Raw genomic sequence first — 12,608 nt, 5'->3', positions numbered from 1 at the left:
TATGAACAACCCTGGCATCCCTCAGCCCAGCCCCAGCAATAGGTCAATATCACCCAATGCCTTGCAGATTAGGCTTGGGAGAGCTAAAAGCTAAGGGAGCTCACCCTGACAGAAGAAGCTAGAGTGAGTCCCATTACGCAGCTGGTTAACACTTTACATATCTTTGGGCAACTCATGCAAACCAAGCCGACTCATTGATATGCAGATATGGCAATTGATGGGTTAACTAAGCTTTCGACACAGAAATGGAAAACATCTTATTACACGTAAGTCCGATGGAAGAATGTACAACCTCGCCAGACTGAAAGCCAAGACCAAAATACCACACATCCGGATCAGAGAACTTCTGTTTGCAGATCACTCAACATTAAGATCCCTAAGTGCCCACGTATAAATCGGGCCCCAGAACCTTATAAACTGTCGTTATGATGTTGCTCCATGTTCATTAATACTATAATAATCAAGGCATTGCACAGCAGCCGGCGCTGTCCATGGATAAGCATTCCATCAGAGGCTGTGAGCGAGTTCTGCTACCTCCGAGTTACAGAAACCTGTTACTGGACGAGGAGATCAACACCCGGAAGGATGGTCACCACATTCAGCAAACGATGCAAACGAAGTGAGATAACAATAAACCTGCCATATTTCTCTATCTGTCATACGTTCTCAGTATCATGCTGTATGACAAACATGGACTACCTGTAGTTTTCTCAAAAGAAGAAATTCAGCAGCTTCGTTCTCTGCAGCACATGTCGCATGTTTGATACCACAAGGTTACCAACGTAGACTTTCTTGTCATGGCCAAACTGCGAAGCATCCTGGCACTCATTAAATATAGATGGCTGCTCTGGCATGACACATACACGGGATGAAAGATGGGTACATACCAAAGGAAATGCTCTAAAACAACGTTGTCAATGCCAACAGGACGCCCAAGCTACACTTTAAGGACATCTGCAAGCATGAAATGAAAGATCTTAACAGCGGCATCGAGGAATGGCAGTCACATTCAAATAGCAAAGAAAACTGGCATTGAATGCTACGGGTTGGAATGCAACATTATAACAAACAGTGGCTGGACCAACTACACAGCAAGTTCCGACGCAGGAGGCAGTACACCAACAAGACTTTACCTATAAAGAGTGTGTAACTTGAAACAGGCTCTGTCGTTCTATTAGGCGCCCTTTTAGGCGCTAGAGGAGATAAAGTAAACACTAAAGAGTTCTTGCCAAGGGCTACTGCATATGGACGGATGCCATCAACCAAAGCTAACTAGCGGAGACGGTCCAAGATGTGGACGTCAAGGTTGGTGAGGGTGGGGGCAGTTTCCAAAAAGCAATTTGGACTGATAGGGAAAACCTTGGAGTGTACCTGCCTATCATGCAGGTATCATACTTCTACCTGTAGATGTATAAATTAATCAGGATAAATTTTATATACATAAACGTTTAAACTACCTGGCAGGAGTGGGGTAACATTCTCCCCTTCAAATAAATAAATAAATAAATAAATAAACAAATAAAAGAATAAGAAAAACATAAAAATAACGATTCCAATATATGCTTAAATCAAATTCGTTCTCGTAATAAATTAAACAATTCCCAGCAAAACTAAGAGACATAAAATAAACCGAAGTACAAATAACCAGGATGAAATGACCCCAGCCGTTTCTAAAAAAGATCTGAGATAATGATTGCATCCTAATTATTTACATACACCTGGTGAACGTGATTGCAGCTGTTATTTTCAGTATTTTATCACTAATCTTTCAAGAATAAAGCCATGATGATACAAACAGGTTTTGGCAGACAGCAGCTACGACTTTTATTGTTGTTGCTAATAACTACTTGAAACATTGTGGTTACACATTAAAGTCAATATCTAGTAACCTGGTTTTCTCTCTCGATTCAAAATATTTGATTTTCGATTTCAGTGACATTTTCCAGTAACGGGGTTCTTAGACTTCTTACATTCTCAGTCGAACGATAGGTTTGATGAACATAGGGAAAACAGATAACAGGAAGTGACGTGAGCTCAGTATTTCCTGACATGTCCCAGATCCTTACATCGATGAGATGTTGCCATTGTCAGGAACAATACATATTTTGTACAGTAAGCGTCATTTTAACAGTCATTAGCAGTTAATCAATAAAGACAAATTGTCAGGAAGGTCCTAACGGTAGATTTATAGGTGAAGACTGTTAGAGGGACTTGAACTCTCCCTGTTTATAAGACCTATCTAAAATTAAAAAAACGGGCGAGCTGCATTTAACAATGTAAAGAAGTATTCGGGTAAGCAACATAAACAATAGAAACATGCATTGTATATTTGAACCATTCATTCTTCTGTATAATTCTGCATACAATGTGTTGAATTCCCCAAACTATATTGAAGGGGGGGGGGGTTAATTTATTGGTGATATAAATCTGGTCAATAAAAAATAGGATTTTTATAAATTTACATGAAAGATTATGTTTCGAATATCAGAGACCTCGGGTGGCCCAGTGGCCTAAAGCGCAGACCGTTACAGATCATTGACATCTCATCTCTGTCCGCGTGAGTTCGAGTCTTGGGCTGGGCCAGCGTGGTTTTGTGGGTTGTTGTTTTTTCTCGGGTTCTTTCTCCACCAGATATTTTTACTGACCGCCATCTATAGCGTATCATGTGCTGAAAAATGACGTTAAAACCAAAACAACAAAAATAACAACAAGAACATGTTTAGATTTATCATCATATCAACGCTTGTGAGAGCTTTTCTCGTGTTTGCTAGAATTTGTTTGATATGAAACCAATAAATAAACGATTCTTCGCAATTGTAATTTATTGGAAGTGACACATTCCAGGAACAGAGTAACAGCTGGAGCATATTTCTGTAGCAGGTAATACTTTTATTTATTGATTCGAGAAGAAGCGTAACAGGTACCATGTGATTATAATACAATAAGTGTCCAGAAATTGATATTGGAACTGGAAACCCGGTATTATGCAATATGTTTATTTTGTGTAACATGTTCCCAACAGGAAACACGTCCGCATGAAATGTAATCTTAATCATTGGAGAATTTCGTTATTCACAAAGATTCTTTGTTGTAAGATGCGATCAGAGTAAGGGGAATCAGCAGTCAGGAACAGAAAGAATAAAAGCAGAAAAATGTACGAATACCAACACTTACCCCCTTATGTTGCATTAAAATGGTTTATCGATATTTCTGAAATATATTGACGTGCGCTGCGTGATATTTATCAAGGTTCATATACAATAAGCTTTATGAGCTGATGTTGGAAAGGGATATACACGCTTGCTTATATTTGTGTTGTATGAACAGTCTTCATTCAGAAATCAAAAATAAAAATGTCCACCAAAATTGTTAGAAACAGTACTTAGCTCACAAAACAATTTTATGTGTGAGTGGAATGGCATTGTTAATAAACACTTAAATATATTAAACTGTATGTATTTAAATGCGAGCAAATGCATTACTTATGTATTTAAATAAATGAGGTGGATATTTTCTTATGTGCTGGTATGTGACACTATGCGTTTTGTAAATGTTTAAATAGATGAGGTGTTTTTTTTCTTCTGATGTGCTGATAAGTAACACTATTGTGTTTGTCTCAATGCATGGAATATGGTTGAATACATAGAGGAATGCATGGATGGATGCTTGAACACATAGGAATGCATGGATGGATGGTTTGAATATATATAAGAATGCATGGAAGGATAGTTTGAATCAGGCCCGGCTCTAGGATGTGCGAGGCCCCAGGCATCATGCGGGGCCCCAAGGCAGCAAGCGATGAGCGGGTTCCCAAGAAGAAAAAAAAATTGCATTGTGGAGTTGATTTCCTGAAAGCTCGGGACGCAAGACGGTTGCCTCGTTCGCCTTACCATAGGGTCGGGTCTGGTTTGAAGACATATATGAATGCATGGATGGATGGTTTGAATGCATATAGAAATACATCGAAAGATGGTTTGAATACATACAGGAACGCACAGAAAGATGGTTTGAATGCATATAGGAATGCATGGATGGTTTGAATATACATGAGAATGTAATGAAAGATGGTTTGAACACATATAGGAATGCATGGAAGGATGGTTTTAATACATATAGGAATGCATGGAAGGATGGTTTCAATACATATAGGAATGCATGTAAGGATGGTTTCAATACATATATGAATGCATGGATGGATGGGTGAACTCATATAGGAATGCATGAATGGATGGATTGAATACAAAAAGTAATGCATAGAAAGATGTTTTGAATACATACAAGAATCCATAGAAGATGGTTTGAATACATACAGGAATGCATAGAAAGATGGTTTGAATATATATAAAGGAATGCATTGAAAAACGGTTTGAACACACAGAAGAATGCATGGAAGGATGATCAGAATTAATATACAAATGCATAGAAAGATGGTTTGAATACATATGTTTGAATACATATAGGAATGCGTGGATGGATGGTTTGAAAACATATGGGAATGCATGGAACGATGGTTTGAATACAAACATGAATGCATCGAAAGATGGTCTGAATACATATCGGAATGCATTGAAAGATGGTTTGAACGCATATAGGAATGTATGGATGGATGGTGAAATACATATATGAATACATGGATGGTTGAATGCATATAGGCATGCATGGACGGGTGGTTTGAATACATATAGGAATGCATGGAAAGAGGGTTTGAATACATACAGGAATGCACTAAAAGATGGTTTGAACATATATAGGAATGAATGGTTGGATGGTTGTATACATATAGGAATACAAGGATGGATAATTGAATACTTAGAGGAATGCATGGAAGGATAGTTTGAATACATATATGAATGCATAGAAAGATGGTTTGAATACATATTGGAATGCATTGATGGTATGAATACATATGGAAATGCATCGAAGGATGGGTTCAATACATATATGAGCGCATGGATGGATGGTTTGAATACATATAAGAATGCATGGATGGATGGTGTGAATACATATAGGAATGCAGAGAAAGGTGGTTCGAATGAATATAGGAATGCATAGAAAGATTGTTTGAATACATACAGAAATGCATAGAACAGTGGTTTGAATATATATATATATATATATATATATATATATATATATATATATATATATATATATATATATATATATATTTATGCATTGAAAGATGGTTTGAACACACAGAACTGCATGGAAGGATGGTTTTAATGAATATAGGAATGCATATAAAGATGATTTGAATACATATAGGAATGTATTGGATGGATGATTTGAATACATATGGGAATGCATGTAAGGATAGCTTGAATACATATGGGAATGCATGTGAGGATGGTTTGAATACATATAGGAATGCATAAAAAGATGGTTCGAACACATATGAATGCATATAAAGATGATTTGAATACATATAAGAATGCATAAAAAGATGGTTTGAACACATAGAAATGCATTGATGGATGGTGAAATACATATATGAATACATGGCTGGCTGGTTGAATACATATAGGAATGCATGTAAGGGTGGTTTGAATACATATGGGAGTGCATGGAAGGATAGTCTGAATACATATAGGAATGCATATAAAGACTGTTTAAATACATATAGGAATGCATGGAAAAAGTGTTTGAATACATACAGGAGTGCATAAAAGATAGTCTGTATATATACAGGAATGCATAAAAGATGGTTTGCATACATATAGGAATGCATAGAAAGATGGTTTGCATACATATATGAATACATAGAAAGATGGTTTGAATACATACAGAAATGTATAAAAGATGGTTTGCATACATATATGAATGCATACAAGATGGTTTGCATACATATAGGAATGCGTACAAGATGGTTTGCATACATATAGGAATGCACTAAAAGATGGTTTGAATACATATAGGAATGCATACAAGATGGTTTGAATACATATAGGAATGCATACAAGATGGTTTGAATACATATAGCAATGCATACAAGATGGTTTGAATACATATAGGAATGCGTACAAGATGGTTTGCATACATATAGGAATGCGTACAAGATGGTTTGCATACATATAGGAATGCACTAAAAGATGGTTTGAATACATATAGCAATGCATACAAGATGGTTTGCATACATATAGCAATGCATACAAGATGGTTTGCATACATATAGGAATGCACTAAAAGATGGTTTGAATACATATAGCAATGCATACAAGATGGTTTGCATACATATAGCAATGCATACAAGATGGTTTGCATACATATAGGAATGCACTAAAAGATGGTTTGAATACATATAGGAATGCATACAAGATGGTTTGAATACATATAGCAATGCATACAAGATGGTTTGCATACATATAGGAATGCACTAAAAGATGGTTTGAACATATATATATATATATATATATATATATATATATATATATATATATATATATATATATATATATATATAAGAATGAAGGGTTGGTTGGTTGAAGACATAGGAATACAAGGATGGATGATTGAATACATATAGGAATGCATTGAAAGATGGTGAAATACATAAATGAATACATGGATGGCTGGTTGAATACTTATAGGAATGCATGTAAGGGTGGTTTGAATACATATGGGAGTGCATGGAAGGATAGTCTGAATACACATAGGAATACATATAGGAATGCATAAAAGACGGTTTGCATACATACAGGAATGTATAAAAGATGGTTTGCATACATATAGGAATGCATATAAAGATGGTTTGAATACATATAGGAATGCATGGAAAGAGGGTTTGAAAACATATAGGAATGCATAGAACGATGGTTTGAATACATATAGGAATGCATAGAAAGATGGTTTGCATACATGTAGGAATGCATAGAAAGATGGTTTGCATACATATAAGAATACATAGAAAGATGGTTTGAACATATATATAGGAATGAATGGTTGGTTGGTTGAAGACATATAGGAATACAAGGATGGATGATTGAATACATATAGGAATGCATTGAAAGATGGTTTGAACACATATAGGAATGCATTGAAGGATGGTTTGAACACATATAGGAATGCATGGATGGATGGTGAAATACATATAGGAATACATGGAAGGGTGGTTAGAACAAGTATGGGAGTGTATGGAATGATGGTTTGAATACATATAGGAATGTATAGAAAGATGGTTTTAATGCATATAGGAATGCATCTAAAGTAGGTTTGAATACATACAGGAATGTATAACAGATGGTTTGCGTACATATAGGAATGCATACAAGATGGTTTGCATACATATAGGAATGCATACAAGATGGTTTGAATACATATAGGAATGCATACAAGATGGTTTGCATACATATAGGAATGCATACAAGATGGTTTGCATACATATAGGAATGCATACAAGATGGTTTGCATACATATAGGAATGCATTCAAGATGGTTTGAATACATATAGGAATGCATACAAGATGGTTTGCATACATATAGGAATGCACTAAAAGATGGTTTGAATGCATATAGGAATGCACTAAAAGATGGCCTGAACATATATATAGGAATGAATGGTTGGATGGTAGAATACATATAGGAATACACGGGTGGATGGTTGAATATATATAGGAATACATGGAAGGATGGTTTACTTTTAAAATTGAAAACACAAACGGAAGACATTGTAGGCGTTTCTCCCGTTTTCCGTTTTGGCATGCCGGTACTTGGGTAAAAGGTGATGGTAATTACAGTTTTCTAATCCCAATGTTTGATTAAAATAATATCTTGTAAACATTTTGAAGCCATAGGCAAGGAGCTACTATATTGCAGTCTTTGTCTTTCTTTTTCAAACGTGATGAATTTATTCATATTTAATCACTATAAATGCATTAATGCTACTTTTCCCTTTTATTGTTGTTGTTATTATTTCGGTTGCTTGTCAAAGTTGTCTTAATCGTTATCATTATCGTTAGTGTTTTCGTCGCCACTGACGCTTTCAGTTATCAGAATTTTCAGTGTTTTGATTATCAGGAAGGAAGCTGATATACATATACATCCGTTGTTTTTTATACCTATATATTCAAACAAACTCTATATTCAAACAAACTTTATATTCAAACAAACTCTATATTCAAACAAACTCTATATTCAAACAAACTCTATATTCTAACAAACTCTATATTCAAACAAACTCTATATTCCAACAAACTCTATATTCCAACAAACTATATTCAAACTAACTATATTCAAACAAACTCTATATTCAAACAAACTCATTCTCGCCTGTTTTTGAAGATCTACTAGTAGCTGAGTACAGAACCAAAACAACAAGGATCCGTCAATGTTGCATGCTTAGTCAAATAACTTGTTTGCATATCGCCTTAAAAATGACGGAAGTATGCAACCACACGAACTAATTTTCACTGAAACCTATTTTTATTTTGAGTTAGAGTTGTTAGCTTGAAGCTCATGCATCATAAAATAGCAATATAGAAAACTTAATTTGTGGTCCAGTGGTAATATTTATTGACGTAAGTAAACTAATTTTCCACACTAATTTTCTGCACGTTATTAACTTTACACGTGCCAATATTTCTCATAAACGCCCCCAAACCCCCAAACCCCACACATCACAAGTATAGTTATTGTTATGTGTAACAGTTGCTTCAAGTTTTTAGTTTTATATTAGATATGATAAGGATTCCATTACTTAATGGAATGATGTGTATTACAATTACTGGTGTGTGATTTATAGTTTTATGTCTAATAGAATGATGTGTATTACAATTATTGGTGTGTGATTTATATTTTTATGTCTAATGTATTACAATTATTGGTGTGTGATTTATAGTTTTATGTCTAATGAAATGATGTGTATTACAATTATTGGTGTGTGATTTATAGTTTTATGTCTAATGGAATGATGTGTGTTACAATTATTGGTGTGTGATTTATAGTTTTATGTCTAATAGAATGATGTGTATTACAATTATTGGTGTGTGATTTATAGTTTTATGTCTAATGGAATGATGTGTATTACAATTACTGGTGTGTGATTTATAGTTTTATGTCTAATAGAATGATGTGTATTACAATTATTGGTGTGTGATTTATATTTTTATGTCTAATGTATTACAATTATTGGTGTGTGATTTATAGTTTTATGTCTAATGAAATGATGTGTATTACAATTATTGGTGTGTGATTTATAGTTTTATGTCTAATGGAATGATGTGTGTTACAATTATTGGTGTGTGATTTATAGTTTTATGTCTAATGGAATGAAGTGTATTACAATGATTGTTGTGTGATTTATAGTTTTATGTCTAATGGAATGATGTGTATTACAATTATTGGTGTGTGATTTATAGTTTTATGTCTAATGGAATGATGTGTATTACAATTATTGGTGTGTGATTTATAGTTTTATGTCTAATGGAATGATGTGTATTACAATTATTGGTGTGTGATTTATAGTTTTATGTCTAATGGAATGATGTGTATTACAATGATTGTTGTGTGATTTATAGTTTTATGTCTAATGGAATGATGTGTATTACAATTATTGGTGTGTGATTTATAGTTTTATGTCTAATGGAATGATGTGTATTACAATTATTGGTGTGTGATTTATAGTTTTATGTCTAATGGAATGATGTGTGTTACAATTATTGGTGTGTGATTTATAGTTTTATGTCTAATGGAATGATGTGTATTACAATTATTGGTGTGTGATTTATAGTTTTATGTCTAATGGAATGATGTGTGTTACAATTATTGGTGTGTGATTTATAGTTTTATGTCTAATGGAATGATGTGTATTACAATTATTGGTGTGTGATTTATAGTTTTATGTCTAATGGAATGATGTGTATTACAATTATTGGTGTGTGATTTATAGTTTTATGTCTAATGGAATGATGTGTGTTACAATTATTGGTGTGTGATTTATAGTTTTATGTCTAATGGAATGATGTGTGTTACAATTATTGGTGTGTGATTTATAGTTTTATGTCTAATGGAATGATGTGTATTACAATTATTGGTGTGTGATTTATAGTTTTATGTCTAATGGAATGATGTGTGTTACAATTATTGGTGTGTGATTTATAGTTTTATGTCTAATGGAATGATGTGTATTACAATTATTGGTGTGTGACTTATAGTTTTATGTTTAATGGAATGATGTGTATTACAATTATTGGTGTGTAACTTATAGTTTTATGTCTAATGGAATGATGTGTATTACAATTATTGGTGTGTGACTTATAGTTTTATGTCTAATGGAATGATGTGTACAATTATTGGTGTGTGACTTATAGTTTTATGTCTAATGGAATGATGTGTATTACAATTGTCTCAGTCAGACTCATATTTACATAATATTGAATGATGTGAGTAGTGAAGTGGGGCACTCTAACCTCAATGGGAATTAGCATTACAGAACCCCCTGGGTCACTCTAGCCTCAATGGAAATTTAACATGGGGAAAAATCATGGGTCACTCTAGCCTCAAGGGGAATTTAACATCGGAAAGTCTTGGATCACTCTAGCCTCAAGGGAAATTTAACATGGGGAAAAAGTCTTGGGTCACTCTAGCCTCAAGGGGAATTTAACATGGAAAAAAATCTTGGGACTGTTGAGCGACAAGGGAAAATGGAACAGGGTCGGGACCCTATTTTAATACGGTCCCGACCTGATCTGATGGGTCTATGGAAAGGGAACAGGGGAGAGAGATAAAACACACACACACACACACACACACACACACACACACACACATAAAATAAAAAATGGGGCTAGGCAATTGAAAGTCTATCTCTTTTCGAGAGATTGGAGTGGCCCTGAAAAGGGCCTTTGGGTTTCTTCTTCTTCTTCTTCTTCTTCTAACTCCTTAACTTCTTTATCCATCCCTTTATTTTTTCCATCATTCCTTTCTTCTTCTTCTTTTCTGTTTCCGGTATCCAGTCCGGGTGACCCATGGCTCGGAACTTCTGTTGGATTTTCATCCAGTTAGCATTCTCTAGTTCTTCCTTTTTCTTTCTATTTTCTTCTTCTTTTCTATCTTTTGCCCACCTGTCCTTTATTTTCTCCACTTCTTCATCTATCACCTTTCTCATCTTTTCTTCCCCTTTTTTCAATTGCTCATCACTCCTTTTGACAAAGGGCCACTCTGACCTTTTTTCTATCTCTTCCAAGAACCTTCTTACTTCTTTTACCTTCTCCATGGCCTCTTTTATTGTCCCCACTCTGACATAAGGGGGATTTATAAGCCCTCTCAATCTCTTCACTTCTTCTTCAATTAATCCCTCTATCATCTCCCTGGCTAATTTTAGTTCGTTCACATAGTGCAGACTTGTTCTTAACCTCCAATCTCTTTCAATCCTTTCAACTCCATATTCACCATCCACCATCCAAAAATAAACATGCCTTAAATTATTAAACAGTTGGGACACTTCCATCTTCGTTTTTTATTCCTTAGAATGGTGCGAACGACGAACTTTGTGGGTTCTTATAGTTAAAGTGCGGACGTGAAGGAAAACATCCCCCTAAAACAAAATTGATATTACCTAGATTATCACTTAAAACGCGCGGATGTGAAGAAAACATCCCCCTACTTTTCTCATTTAATATAATATACTATCCACATAAGTGAAGCAGCAATTAACAAACCCCAAATCTACTATCCACACACACACACACACAAAGCATTATAATTAAACCCAACAATCTACTAACCACACAAACGTACGCGAGCGCTTACAAACACAAACATATACACTCACACTAGGAAAAAAAAGAGTCAGTGTTTATATTCACACTACTCTACATACACACATTGGCAAATGGATTACTATTTCTTTTCTAAAGGTTTGGGTAGCCCTGAAAAGGGCTGTTTGTTTTTGAACTCCAGTGACACCTGGTTAATGATGGCACCTTCCAGGCCTGGCACCACACACACATCTTTTTCCCCAGTCTCCTTTTACTTTTATTCTTGAGAGCGCAGAGGGAGGATGATTGGCTTCAGCACCCCAATCCTCTGTCTCTGGTATCTTGTAAGCCATCCTCTCTCCTATTTTCTTTTCCTCCTCTTCTCTCTGTCTTCTCTCCACCTCTTCCTTCTTTATTCTTTCCTCTTCTACTATGGCCTCCGCTGCCAGTTCATTTAACAGGCGCCTGGCATATTCCAGATGTATCTGGAGTTCAAGAAGTTTGCTTATTCTGGTATTCATTGTCTTGTTAACGAATGAACAGGGTAGCTAGACTGCCAAGCGATTTTCAAATTATAGTTAAAGCGCGGACGTGAAGGAAAACATCCCCTAAAACAAAATTTATCTTATCTAGATCATAACCAAACAACGCGTGGACCTAAAAGAAATACTCACTCACTTTTTTATACTACCCATCACTATTCTAAAGATTTTCGTTAAAAATAATATACTATCCACATACTCAAAGCAATCAAATCAAACCCCAAATCTACTCTCCACTCACGTCAAACATCAAAAAACATTATCTACTATCCACACAAACGTACTTGATTGCTTACAAACACAAACACATACAATCACACCAGAAAAGAGTCAATGTTTATATTCACACTACTCTACATACACACATTGGCAA

The 12,608-nt window shown here is 34.9% G+C and overlaps 1 protein-coding gene across 4 annotated transcripts in view; it reads right to left on the bottom strand.

The window, feature by feature from the left end:
- The window catches only part of LOC149795505 (uncharacterized), an 87,645-nt gene that overhangs the window by 22,274 nt on the left and 52,763 nt on the right, over positions 1 to 12,608 (bottom strand). Inside the window, exon 1 of one of the 4 annotated variants that reach the window (XM_089964105.1) lies at positions 2,493 to 2,622. The exons of the other annotated variants lie outside the window; for them this stretch is intronic. The gene's annotated coding sequence lies outside the window, so the exon portion shown is untranslated. Of the gene's footprint in view, positions 1 to 2,492; positions 2,623 to 12,608 lie in introns of those variants that run through there. 4 annotated transcript variants of the gene reach the window in all.

Source organism: Sinohyriopsis cumingii, chromosome 7 (assembly GCF_028554795.1).
Source record: "Sinohyriopsis cumingii isolate HCF-2022 chromosome 7, ASM2855479v2, whole genome shotgun sequence".
Classification (NCBI taxonomy): Eukaryota; Metazoa; Mollusca; class Bivalvia; order Unionida; family Unionidae; genus Sinohyriopsis; species Sinohyriopsis cumingii.
Note: the sequence above shows the minus strand (reverse complement) of the source record. Positions and strands in the feature narration are given on the sequence as shown.